The sequence below is a fragment of the Garra rufa genome, chromosome 23 (genome assembly GCF_049309525.1).
Source record: "Garra rufa chromosome 23, GarRuf1.0, whole genome shotgun sequence".
Taxonomy (NCBI): domain Eukaryota; kingdom Metazoa; phylum Chordata; class Actinopteri; order Cypriniformes; family Cyprinidae; genus Garra; species Garra rufa.
In genome coordinates, this window is record NC_133383.1 from 2919667 (window position 1) to 2934556 (window position 14890).

Sequence of the window (14890 nt, forward strand, 5' to 3'; positions counted from 1 at the left end):
ATTTAGTTTTTTGTGATTGTCACTATTGTAAATGCTGTATATTGTATTATAATTTAATATTATTTGTATTTTTATAAAATTTGAGTAATTTTCCTTTTTTTGTGATTTTTTTTATCATTTTAATTTTAGTTTTAGTTATTTATTAGTTATTTTAGTACACCAAGTTAAACTGAATGAGAACAAGAAATATGTTATAATGTAAACAATAATATAATAATAATAATAATAATAATAATATGCAGCAGTATGTAGTTAGCATGATTCTAACATTTTTCTAGCATGTTTAGTATGTTTCTAGCATGATTAGCAAGTTGCTAGCATGTTTCTAGCATGATTAGCAAGTTGTTAGCACGTTTCTAGCATGATTAGCAAGTTGCTAGCATGTTTCTAGGATGATTAGCAAGTTAATTGCATTATTAGCATGTCATTAGCAAGTTGCTAGAATGATTAACAAGTTTCTAGCATGATTAGCAAGTTACTTGCATTATTAGCATGTCATTAGCAAGTTGATAGCATGTTTCTAGCATGATTAGCAAGTTACTAGCATGTTATTAACATATTTCTTGCATGCATAGCAAGTTACTAGCATGTCATTAGCATGTTTTAACATGATTAGTAAGTTGCTAGCATGTTTATAGCATTATTAACCATTTGATAGCATGTTGCTAGCATGTTTCTAACATAATTAACATGTTACTTGCATTATTAGCATGTCATTAGCATGGTTATCAAAGTTATTACCATGTTATTAGTATTTTTCTAACATGATTAGCAAGTTGTTCGCATGTTTTTAGCATTATAAACAAGTTGCTAGCACCTTTCTAACAAGTTTCTATCATGATTAGTAAGTTGCTAGAATGTTTCTAGCATGTTTATTAGTATTATTAGCAAGATGTTAGCAAAATTTCTAACATGTTTCTATCATGATTAGTAAGTTCCTAGCATGTTTCTAGTATTATTAGCAGGTTGTTAGCATGTTGCTACTGTTTCTAACATAATTAACATGTCATTAGCAAGTGTCATTAACATTTTTCTAACATGATTAGCAAGTTATTAGCATGTTATTAACATATTTCTAGCATGATTAGCAAGTTACTAGCATGTCATTAGCATGTTTTTAACATGATTAGTAAGTTGCTAGCATATTTATAGCATTATTAACAAATTGCTAGTACATTTCTAACATGTTTCTATCATGATTAGTAAGTTGCTAGCATGTTTTCAACATGTTTCTAGGCTGATTAGTAATTTGCTAGCACATTTCTAACATGTATCTATCTTGACTAGCAAGTTGCTAGCATGTTTCTAGCATGATTTACATGTTATTAGCATATCATTAGCATGACTGAGAAGTTACTAGCATGTTTCTAGCATGATTAGCAAAATACTAGCATGACATAAGCATGACTGAGAAGTTACTAGCATGTTTCTAGCCTGATTAACCTGTTATTAGCATATCATTAGCATGACTGAGAAGTTACTAGCATGATTAGCAAAATACTAGCATGACATAAGCGTGACTGAGAAGTTACTAGCATGTTTCTAGCCTGATTAACCTGTTATTAGCATATCATTAGCATGACTGAGAAGTTACTAGCATGATTAGCAAAATACTAGCATGACATAAGCGTGACTGAGAAGTTACTAGCATGTTTCTAGCCTGATTAACCTGTTATTAGCATATCATTAGCATGACTGAGAAGTTACTAGCATGATTAGCAAAATACTAGCATGACATAAGCGTGACTGAGAAGTTACTAGCATGTTTCTAGCCTGATTAACCTGTTATTAGCATATCATTAGCATGACTGAGAAGTTACTAGCATGATTAGCAAAATACTAGCATGACATAAGCATGACTGAGAAGTTACTAGCATGATTAGCAAAATACTAGCATGACATAAGCGTGACTGAGAAGTTACTAGCATGTTTCTAGCCTGATTAACCTGTTATTAGCATATCATTAGCATGACTGAGAAGTTACTAGCATGATTAGCAAAATACTAGCATGACATAAGCATGACTGAGAAGTTACTAGCATGATTAGCAAAATACTAGCATGACATAAGCGTGACTGAGAAGTTACTAGCATGTTTCTAGCCTGATTAACCTGTTATTAGCATATCATTAGCATGACTGAGAAGTTACTAGCATGATTAGCAAAATACTAGCATGACATAAGCATGACTGAGAAGTTACTAGCATGATTAGCAAAATACTAGCATGACATAAGCGTGACTGAGAAGTTACTAGCATGATTAGCAAAATACTAGCATGACATAAGCATGACTGAGAAGTTACTAGCATGTTTCTAGCCTGATTAACCTGTTATTAGCATATCATTAGCATGACTGAGAAGTTACTAGCATGATTAGCAAAATACTAGCATGACATAAGCGTGACTGAGAAGTTACTAGCATGTTTCTAGCCTGATTAACCTGTTATTAGCATATCATTAGCATGACTGAGAAGTTACTAGCATGATTAGCAAAATACTAGCATGACATAAGCATGACTGAGAAGTTACTAGCATGATTAGCAAAATACTAGCATTACATAAGCATGACTGAGAAGTTACTAGCATGATTAGCAAAATACTAGCATGACATAAGCGTGACTGAGAAGTTACTAGCATGATTAGCAAAATACTAGCATGACATAAGCGTGACTGAGAAGTTACTAGCATGTTTCTAGCCTGATTAACCTGTTATTAGCATATCATTAGCATGACTGAGAAGTTACTAGCATGATTAGCAAAATACTAGCATGACATAAGCGTGACTGAGAAGTTACTAGCATGTTTCTAGCCTGATTAACCTGTTATTAGCATTTCATTAGCATGACTTAGAAGTTACTAGCATGATTAGCAAAATACTAGCATGACATAAGCATGACTGAGAAGTTACTAGCATTTTTCTAGCCTGATTAACCTGTTATTAGCATATCAATAGCATGACTGAGAAGTTACTAGCATGATTAGCAAAATACTAGCATGACATAAGCGTGACTGAGAAGTTACTAGCATGTTTCTAGCCTGATTAACCTGTTATTAGCATATCATTAGCATGACTGAGAAGTTACTAGCATGATTAGCAAAATACTAGCATGACATAAGCGTGACTGAGAAGTTACTAGCATGTTTCTAGCCTGATTAACCTGTTATTAGCATATCATTAGCATGACTGAGAAGTTACTAGCATGATTAGCAAAATACTAGCATGACATAAGCGTGACTGAGAAGTTACTAGCATGTTTCTAGCCTGATTAACCTGTTATTAGCATATCATTAGCATGACTGAGAAGTTACTAGCATGATTAGCAAAATACTAGCATGACATAAGCGTGACTGAGAAGTTACTAGCATGTTTCTAGCCTGATTAACCTGTTATTAGCATATCATTAGCATGACTGAGAAGTTACTAGCATGATTAGCAAAATACTAGCATGACATAAGCGTGACTGAGAAGTTACTAGCATGTTTCTAGCCTGATTAACCTGTTATTAGCATATCATTAGCATGACTGAGAAGTTACTAGCATGATTAGCAAAATACTAGCATGACATAAGCATGACTGAGAAGTTACTAGCATGATTAGCAAAATACTAGCATGACATAAGCGTGACTGAGAAGTTACTAGCATGTTTCTAGCCTGATTAACCTGTTATTAGCATATCATTAGCATGACTGAGAAGTTACTAGCATGATTAGCAAAATACTAGCATGACATAAGCATGACTGAGAAGTTACTAGCATGATTAGCAAAATACTAGCATGACATAAGCGTGACTGAGAAGTTACTAGCATGTTTCTAGCCTGATTAACCTGTTATTAGCATATCATTAGCATGACTGAGAAGTTACTAGCATGATTAGCAAAATACTAGCATGACATAAGCGTGACTGAGAAGTTACTAGCATGTTTCTAGCATGATTAGCATGATACTAGCATGATTGTAGTTGCTAGGCTAGATAGTTCGGTAACACTTTACAATAAGGGTACATGAATAATCATGTACTAATGCCTAAATTAATACTTAATTCATCACCTACTAATGATTATTCAAGGAATTAACTAATTATGAACTAACAAAGGGCTATCCTTAACTACAACTGGAGTCATACAGATTCATGGATGAATAACGGCAGCCTTAACTAAATGTTAGTACATGTTTGATAGTTAATGCATTAATTAACATTTATGGGTAAACTAAATCTTTAGGAAAGAATGAGAAATACTCTGGCTTTGAAATTAATTTACGTTATTTAATACTATCATAATTTGAGCATTTGACATCTTCAGCTTTGTCTTAAACATTATTGGTTGTCAAAGGATTAGTTGATCCTCTTCATCAAGTGTAGAAAATACTAAATACACTAATGCCTGATCTTGTCTGTTTTATGTGCTCCTCTTTCCCTTTAAACTCACCCTATTGATTTATACACAGAATAATTAAAAATAAAAACCCAAAACCCACTAAGAACATTTGTAGAACAATTCCTAAAGAAATGCTCAAACTAGAAAGAGTTCACTCTCCATCCAGACAGAGCCGTGAAGATCCTGCACCTCCGCTCTCTGACTTCTTGAAAATCCACACGGCATCTTGGCACAGCATAACCAGCTGATACTCACTGTGTTAGTACATGTGTATTTGATAGGAAGTATATCATAAATCATGAGCTGAGTTTAGTGAGTAGTTAAGAGTGAATTCATTATGATTAGGCCCTCTCAAGTAAAGTCATGTCAAAATCAACATAAACAAGCCATTAGTTAATGTTAGTGCATGGGTAGTAAATAAAAAGTTATTAATGATGAAGTGACACAATGACACATTAACAAATCATCAAATTACATAACATTAAACATGCTGTAAGAGTGTCCCTGTACATTTATACCACCAGTACAACAAACAGTGTTTTTTTTAGTCACTTTATTTTTCATTGACATAATTTCACATATCTGGACTCAAAAGAAAGTCCAAACATAATGTTACTTCTAAAGACACACAGAAGGTTAAATATTTAGCTTCCAGAAACTTAAAAACGTTTAATTAACGTGTATAAATAAATAATAAAAAAAACGCATATGCAAACATGACTTTAATCTGGTTTACAAAAGCAGATAAAAAAATCGACATTACCGAAACAACAAACCTTACGCGCTAAGCGAGTGCCTAGAGTACGCCACTAATTAGTGTCCCACTTGAAACAAACCTTATTCTGTAGTCCCCTTTATTTTAAATTATTAAATTATTGTTCGTTGAAAGTATTAGTGCCATTAATTAGACAGCTATATTAAACCAAAATTAGAAAATAGACCAATAGCTAATATTTTCACTGATCAATAATTAAACCATTTCAAATAAATGGAACTTCAGTATGTAAGGTTGTTTCTGGAGGGACACTCATTAGTGGCGCACTCTAGGCACTCGCTCGGGGTTGTGGCTAGAGGGTATACAGCTCAGACCGGAAACTAACAATGAAATTAATTGTTCTACCTATTAGATTGTGTTTTATTAACGTCTACACCTACCCCAACCCTAAACTTAGCCCTTACTATAATACAAAAAAAGTATTATTGTTGTACAGTGTGACAAAAATAACGTTAGACTGATGTGCGCATGCCCAGTAGCCATAGCTGTATCCCTTCAATGAAATTAATTGTTCTACCTATTAGATTGTGTTTTATTAACGTCTACACCTACCCCAACCCTAAACTTAGCCCTTACTATAATACAAAAAAAGTATTATTGTTGTACAGTGTGACAAAAATAACGTTAGACTGATGTGCGCATGCCCAGTAGCCATAGCTGTATCCCTTCTAGACTTTACCCTCGCTCGGCGCGTAAGGTTTGTTTCGGTAATGCCATTTTAATTTAATGTCGTCTGCTTTTGTAAACCAAATCAAAGTTATGTTTGCATCTGCATCTGCATTTCTTTTGTGTGGAAAGTTAGGCATATTAAAAAAACAGCATGGTTTTGAGCTTCTGAACATAAAATATTTGACCTTCTGTGTGTCTTTAGAGGTAACATTATGTTTGGACTTTCTTTTGAGTCCATATATGTGACCCTGGACCACAAAACCAGTCATAAGGTTAAATTTGACAAAACTGAGATTTATACACCATATGAAAGCTCAATAAATAAGCTTTCCATTGGTGTATGGTTTGTTAGGATAGGACAATATTTGGCCGAGATACAGCTATTTGAAATCAGAAATCTGAGGATGCAAAAAAATCAAAATACTGAGAAAATCACCTTTAAAGTTGTCCAAATTAGGTTCTTAACAATGCATATTACAAATCAAAAATTACATTTTGATATATTTACAGTAGGAATTTTACAAAAAATCTTCATGGAACATGAACTTTACTTCATTTCTTAATGATTTTTGGCATAAAAGAAAAATCAAAAATTTTGACCCATGCAATGTATTTTTGGCTATTGCTACAAATATACCCCAGCGACTTAAGACTGGTTTTGTGGTCCAGGGTCACATATGTGAAATTATGTAAATTGTTAGTTGTACTGGTGGTGTAAATGAACAAGGAGGACACTCTTACTGCATGTTTAATGTTTAATATTTATTCATCTGCACATTGTCTTGCCCATAATTGCACATTTCATTTTTTAAAAATATTTATTATAGTCTATTCCTATTTCTAATATTTTACGGTTATTTTTTTATTGTATATTTGTACAAAATGCAAATTTCTTTTTACAACTAAAGTTAATCTTCTTATATTCTAATTTGTTTAATTATCTTATTTCTCATTCTATACTAAAACTTCCTTATAAAATGCATGGGTTATTAGCAGTCGTATAAGCATTTCACTTTATATGATACTGTGTATGACTGTGTATGTGACAAATAAAATTTGAATTTGGTATGTAATTTGATGATTTGTTAATGTGTCACTTCATTACTAACTCATTATTTACTACCCATGCACTAACATCAACTAATGGCTTGTTAAGGTTGATTTTGACATGACTTTACTTGAGAGGGCCTAATCATAATGAATTCACTCTTAACTACTCACTAAACTCAGCTCATGATTTATGATATACTTCCTATCAAATACACATGTACTAACACGGTGAGTATCAGCTGGTTATGCTGTGCCAAGATGCCGTGTGGATTTTCAAGAAGTCAGAGAGCGGAGGTGCAGGATCTTCACGGCTCTGTCTGGATGGAGAGTGAACTCTTTCTAGTTTGAGCATTTCTTTAGGAATTGTTCTACAAATGTTCTTAGTGGGTTTTGGGTTTTTATTTTTAATTATTCTGTGTATAAGTCAATAGGGTGAGTTTAAAGGGAAAGAGGAGAACATAAAACAGACAAGATCAGGCATTAGTGTATTTAGTATTTTCTACACTTGATGAAGAGGATCAACTAATCCTTTGACAACCAATAATGTTTAAGACAAAGCTGAAGATGTCAAATGCTCAAATTATGATAGTATTAAATAACGTAAATTAATTTCAAAGCCAGAGTATTTCTCATTCTTTCCTAAAGATTAAGTTTACCCATAAATGTAAATTAATGCATTAACTATCAAACATGTGCTAACATTTAGTTAAGGCTGCCGTTATTCATCCATGAATCCGTATGACTCCAGTTGTAGTTAAGGATAGCCCTTTGTTAGTTCATAATTAGTTAATTCCTTGAATAATCATTAGTAGGTGATGAATTAAGTATTAATTTAGGCATTAGTACATGATTATTCATGTACCCTTATTGTAAAGTGTTACCGATAGTTCAATAAATTATAAATATTAGAATGGAAGTTTGAATGGATCATAAATAGTTGTGTTGCAATTTATTAGTTGCAATTAATTAACACTGAAGAATAAATTTGAGTTATAAGAGTTTGATTTGCCTTAATGATTTGATTGTTGATAACCTTTACAATATATTCAAACGAACTACGGACGACGGAAGAAGGAAAATGCTGGGAGCATTCAAGAGAGAGCAGTCTATTTTTTTTGTTAATGCTTCTATCGCCATTTGTTTTCTCTTAAACTTTGTTCAGTAAAGTTCCAGCAACAGAAAGATTCCCGTCTCATTCTTTGCGTCAAACTATTTCAAGTTGATAAAAGGGAAGCTTGATTTAGTCTCAAGGGATTCTGTTTAAATTTGAATTTTGACAGTTGGAGTTTGAATAGTGTTGGCTCATTTGAACATTCCGTGCCATAAGATTCTTTTTTTTAATCTTCAATTTCATGAAAACTATAAGTCAGATCAGTCTGAAGAGCTGGGCTGAGTTTTTGGTGTTTTTTAGTCTAAGAAAAAGAATAATAAAAAGCTTAAGTAGCAGATCTAATACAACATTCTTGAATTTACTGTGCAAAATATGTGATAAAAGATTACCTGCCTACCTGATCAGGATTGCATGATCACAATAATTCCCAAAATAAACCCAGAGAGCTCCTGTCATAACCAAAGAGAGAGGTAACGGAGCTCAGTCCAGTGATCCTGCAGTTTACTGATATGATAGATTCATAGCCGTGAGAACCAGTCCTACTAGTGACAGAGAGAAACTCACTCCTATTTTCTGAGTGGGGCGGGACGCTGTATTAGATGTTTGTAAATGATAAAGTGTCAGTGTGGATCAAGCAATGGAAGAACACACCCATCTGTGATTTAATACAACCTCGAAAAGCTTTACTGTTATCTTGTTTGATGTTTTATGAATTGTCTGATGTGGACAATCCCTCTCTGTAACACACACACACACACCCTGCTCATGTTCGGTCACGCATATCCACATGTGCTTACAGTGAATACAGACTTGTGTTTAAAACTAAATAATCTGCAAGTGTGTGTTTTTAAAATACAATACCTTTTGAACAGATTTATCATTCAGGATATGCATAAATTATTGTTACAGGTTTCTGATGTACCATGATAGTACCATGGAACTTTTGGCATGACGATGAAAATATTCCAAAAATAGCCTTCTTTATGCTTTAGAATAACAATTACATTTGAAAAACATTAGTAATTGTAAAAGTAATTATATTTGAATATCTGAATATTAATATAAAGCATTATTTTAGTATGTCTGAGATACTAGGCTATTATAGTTATATTAACAGTTTTCTTTATAATGTTAATAACAATAAGTAAACTTTAAGATTATGCTGCTGTTGTTTTAGTATAATCTAGATCAGTGGTTCTCAACTGGTTTGGCCATGGGACCCACATTTTTACATGGTCATCAAGCCGCGACCCAAATTTTTAGGAACTATAATATAATTTTAGGAATTATAATTAATTTTTATTTATTTGTTAACGTACACAAGTTAATGTGACAGATAAATCATAAGAAAATCACCAAGACTTACAAATAAACAATATTTTATTACTGCTAAGTTAAAAATTAAACTTTTGTTGTTTTTTTTTGACCACACACTCCGTGACCCACTGAAAATGTTGAGAAACACTGATCTAGATAGTATTCTATTTTTTAGTCGCCTATTATTAATAAAATAAATTATTCATAAGATATATTTTATGAGCGTTTTGAATTAGTTATTAGTTGTTTCAAGTTTGAAATATAAAAAACAATTAAAATATACAAATATTTTGGCTTACTTCAAAATCAAATGATTCGCGATATGTGTTCCAAAGTCCCTAGGTTAATTTGATTTAAACCATGATTTGCGAGCCCAAAACAAAGTGGCAAACTGAATCATATGATTCGCAAGCCCCAAACGAAGTCGCAAACTGAATCAAATGATTCGCGAACCCCAAACGTAGTTGTAAACTGAATCAAATGATCTGCGATCCCCAAAAGAACTCGCAAACTGAATAAAATAATTCACGAACCCCAAATGAAGTCTCAAACTGAATCAAATGATTTGCAAGCCCCAAACGAAGTCGCAAAGGTCACTAATTAACTACTTTTCTGAGGTCAAGTCACATTTGTGACCCTGGACCACAAAACCAGTCATAAGGTTAAATTTGACAAAACTGAGATTTACACATCATATGAAAGCTCAATAAATAAGCTTTCTATTGATGTATGGTTTGTTAGGATAGGACAATATTTGGCTGAGATACATCTATTTGAAATCAGAAATCTGAGGATGCAAAAAAATCAGAAAGACTGAGAAAATCACCTTTAAAGTTCTTCAAATTAGGTTCTTAACAATGCATATTACAAATCAAAAATTACATTTTGATATGTTTACAGTAGGAATTTTACAAAAAATCTTCATGGAACATGAACTTTACTTAATTTCTTAATGATTTTTGGCATAAAAGAAAAATCTAAAATTTTGACCCATGCAATGTATTTTTGGCTATTGCTACAAATATACCCCAGCGACTTAAGACTGGTTTTGTGGTCCAGGGTCACATTTGATATTTCTATATAGACATTTCTCTACATAAGACAATAGTGTCATATTTTCATGACAAGAACAGGGTAAAAATCAATACAAAAATAGGTGTGTACGGCTGGAAGAACCTCAGACACAGAGGCATCTGTTTCCACATAATAACACCAAGTGATATTCACAGTCATGTTTGGTATCATGTATCAGTGCGTCAGGTATGCAACTTTTAATCTTTTTTTGATGTGAATTTGATGTGATATCTCTGAATTTATTATGTAATTTGCATAATATGTAATAAGTCATTACATGACTGATCATAATTTGTCAGATTTGAATTGATTCTGTTTACTCAAGTTGTATCCTTGTTACCTCATAATCTGTGTCTGGTTAGTAACTGACAAAAGTCCAGTTTTAGGTGGAGCATGAGGTAGATCAGGGCAGGCTAATGCATGGCTACAGTTCAAGTCAACTTAGACTGTAAAGGCAAAAAGGGAATTCCCAACCTCAGTTTAGGTGGGCCTCACCTGTTTATTGAAATGTTACTCTAGCTAAATGTACATGGGAAACCATGGAGTGATACCAAAACTATTATCACAGAAAGCACTGTTGTTTGGCTATCTATGATAGTGGTCATTGTATTATTACAATTACATTGCATATTTCACAAAATTAATGCTTATGCAGTAATATTTTGCAATTTGGTGAGGAAAAGAGACTTTTAAAAAATCTTAATGTTCAAAACCTTTTGACGGGTAGAATATATTAAATAGTAGTGATCTAAAAGCAATCATTTTAACACCAGTTTATTAAAGGTTTAACAAAAATTACATTTTAGTGCCCTATGAAATACATTTTTTCTTTTTACCAAATTCTGGTAATATTAATATTTTATTTTATTTTATTTTCACTATTCAAGATTCCATTTTAATGGTTAAATAAACCTTAATAATCTAAAAGCATGACTAATTAATTTAAAACATAAAAGTTATACAATTTAACATTATGTTATTAAAGGTTTAACCAAAATTAAAGGTGCAGACACTTTGGAAGTTGAACGTTTCCAAACTTCCGGATCTAGATAAGATCCTTGAATTCCAGGTAGATTTGCTTTTAAAACAGTTTTAGCTGATAATAATATTTTTTGTGACTATCATGAATGTGACAAGTGATTTTATTGGCGCTTTGGACAGAAAACCGCATTGTGCTGCTTTATTTGTGGATTTATCTAAGACAATAAAGATAAGCAAAGGTGTTCCCCAGGGTTATTTTCAGCATTTCTCAGGGCTCTGGTTTCCGGTATAATTCTTGTGGCATAATGATGCTTTATATAACACCATCTAGTGTGATAAGTGTAATGATAAGTCCCTCGTGACATTTGTACTGGAACTTTCTGAGCTAGTGCTGTCTGCTGTCTTCGATTGACATTCTGGACTCTATTGGACTTAGATAACATGTCAGGTCCTACTCGTCATCTTAATCATACATGGATTTAATATTATTAGTGTTTTTGAATCAGCTAGTCTAGGTCATGGGTTTGAGACACCTAACCCTAATCAGTGAGTTTCTAAAACAGGGGTGTCCAACCCTGTTCTTGGAGATCTACCTTCATTAGTTCAGCTCCAACCCTGATCAAACACTCCTGTCTGTAATTATCAAGATCCAAATTAGTTGATTCAGTTGTGTTTAATCAGGGTTGGAGCTGAACTCTGATTGGATTATTTGCAAACTTTCTCCAAAGATTTGATATAATTCAAAAGATTCGCAAACCCTCTCCGAAGCCCCGAACCATCATTTCAGATCAGTACTTGAAGCAAGGATTATTCAATTTGCAAAATGATACGCGAACCCACTGCGAAGTCCCAAATTAATTCAAATGATTCGCGATCCGATTGGAGCGCTTCGAAACAGTGAATCATTTTGTGAAGCCGCTCTGAAGTTCGAATCTAAATTAAATGATTTGTGATACACACTCCGAAGACCTGAATCAAAAGATTCACAAACCCGCTCCAAAGTCCCAATCTAAAAAGTGATTCATGAACCTACTCCGCAGTTCTGATCTAAATCAAATGATTCGCGAACCCGTTCTGAAGTCCTGATCTGAGTCAAATGATTCACAAACCCTCTCTGATGTTTTAAACTAAATCAAGTGATTCGCGAACCTTCTCCGATGCTTTGATCTAAATCGAATGATTTGCGAACCCTTTCGGAAGTTCCATTGTGAATCAAATGATTCACAAACCTTCTCCAAAGTTTCATTTTTATTCAAAAGATTTGCGAACCCTCACCGAGGTTCTGATCGGCATTAAAAGATGCACAACCCTGATCCGAAGTTCAGATCTGAGTCAAAAGATTCAAGAATCCGCACCAAAGTTCCGATCTGAGTCAAATGATTCACAAACCTTCTCCAAAGTTTCAATTTGATTCAAAAGATTTGCGAACCCTCACCGAAGTTCTGATCCACATTAAAAGATACACAAATCTGATCCGAAGTTCAGATCTGAGTCAAAAGATTCAAGAATCTGCACCAAAGTTCTGATCTGAATCAAATGATTCGCTCCGAAGCCCCGAACCATAATTTCAGATCAGGACTCGTAGCGGGATTATTCAATTTGCAAAATGATTTGCGAACCCGCTGCAAAGTCCCAATCTAAAAAGTTATTCATGAATTTACTCCGAAGTTCTGATCTAAATCAAATGATTCGCAAACCTGTTCCGAAGTCCTGATCTGAATCAAAAGATTCATTAACCCACTCTGAAGTTCCGATCTAAATCAAATGATTCGCGAACCAGTTCCGAAGTACCGATATAAACCAAAAGATCTGAATCAAAAGATTTACAAACCCACTCCAATGTTCCAATCTAAATCAAAAGATATGCAAACGCTTTCCGAAGTTCCGTGCTGAATCAAATGATTCACAAACCTTCTCAGAAGTTTCGATTTGATTCAAAGGATTCGCTAACCCTCCCCGAAGTTTCAATCTGAATCAAAAGATACCACAACTCTGATCCAAGTTCACATTCAAGTCAAAAGATTCACGAATCAACACCAAAGTTCCGATCTGAATCAAATGATTCACGAACCCGTTCCGACGTCCCGATCTTACTCAAAAGATTCATTAACCAGTTCTGAAGCTCTGTTCTGAGTCAAATACGGACTCCGAAGATCTGAATCAAATGATTCACAAACCTTCTCCAAAGTTTCATTTTGATTCAAAAGATTCGCAAACCCTCACCGTAGTTTTGATCCACATTAAAAGATACACAAACCTGATCTGAAGTTCGGATCTGAGTCAAAAGATTCACAAATCTGCACCAAATTTCCTATCTGAATCAAATGATTTGCTCCGAAGCCCCAAACCATAATTTCAGATCAGGACTCGTAGCGGGATTATTCAATTTGCAAAATGATTCGCGAACCCGCTGCAAAGTCCCAATCTAAAAAGCTATTCATGAATCTACTCCGAAGTTCTGATATAAATCAAATGATTCGTGAACCCGTTCCGAAGTCCCGATCTTAATCAAAAGATTCATTAATCCGCTCCCAAGTCCCAAACTGAATCAAAAGCTTCATTAACCAGCTCCGAAGCTCTGTTCTGAGTCAAATACGCACTGAATCAAAAGATTCATGAACCCACTCCAAAGTTTCGATCTAAATCAAAAGATTTGCAAACCCTTTCCAAAGTTCCGTTCTGAATCAAATGATTCACAAACCTTCTTAGAAGTTTCGACTTGATTCAAAAGATTTGTGAACCTTCTCCAAATTTTCGTTCTGAATTAAAAGATACACAACCCTGATCCAAGTTCAGATTTGAGTCAAAAGATTCATAAATCCGCACCAAAGTTCTGATCTGAATCAAATGATTCGCAATCCATGCTCTAAAGCCCCAAACCATCATTTCAGATCAGGACTCAGAACGGGATTATTCAATTTGCAAAATGATTCGCAAACCCACTGCAAAGTCCCGAATTAATTAAAACGATCCGCCATCCGATTGGAGCGCTTCGAAACAGTGAATCATTGTGCGACATAATGGTTTTAGCGATTCAGAGTTTCGAAAAGCTTTGTTCCACCCATCACTGTGTACTTTTTAAAATTATCACACAGGAGTATATCTTTTAAACTGGCTTTTGCTTGTGAATAACCTAAAATTAATGATCAAAATGACGAGTTTAAGTTTGAATCAATAGGAGGTGCCAGGGTAAATGACTCACTCAATTGAATCAAGTCTCTTCCTCCGCTTCTCGTGCCTCCAGCCATGTTTACACAACACCGTCAGTAGTACTACTGGCTTAGCATGCTAGTTTTGTGAAATTAACTGAAATAAGAGAAAAATGTATGATGTACAGTTGATCTAGAGTATATGGAAAATATCCAAAGCTCTGGTAATCCGAAAGCAATGAAGACTATATCTCTATATTCATACAACTGTACGTGTCCTCTTAAGATGTACATTTAGGCATATTTCTTTTTTCTTTCTTTTGTTTTTATAACTGTATTATCTTAATGGTTTGATGTTTTGTAATCTAAATCAAATGATTTGCGATACG

General features: G+C 33.9%; 1 protein-coding gene across 1 annotated transcript in view; it reads right to left on the reverse strand.

Moving 5' to 3' along the window:
* Window positions 1-8507, reverse strand: part of gal3st1b (galactose-3-O-sulfotransferase 1b) — a 26291-nt gene extending 17784 nt beyond the window's left edge. The window contains exon 1 of the mRNA XM_073829884.1: window positions 8378-8507. The gene's annotated coding sequence lies outside the window, so the exon portion shown is untranslated. The remainder of the gene's footprint in view (window positions 1-8377) is intronic.
* Between the last annotated feature and the right edge of the window lie 6383 nt (window positions 8508-14890).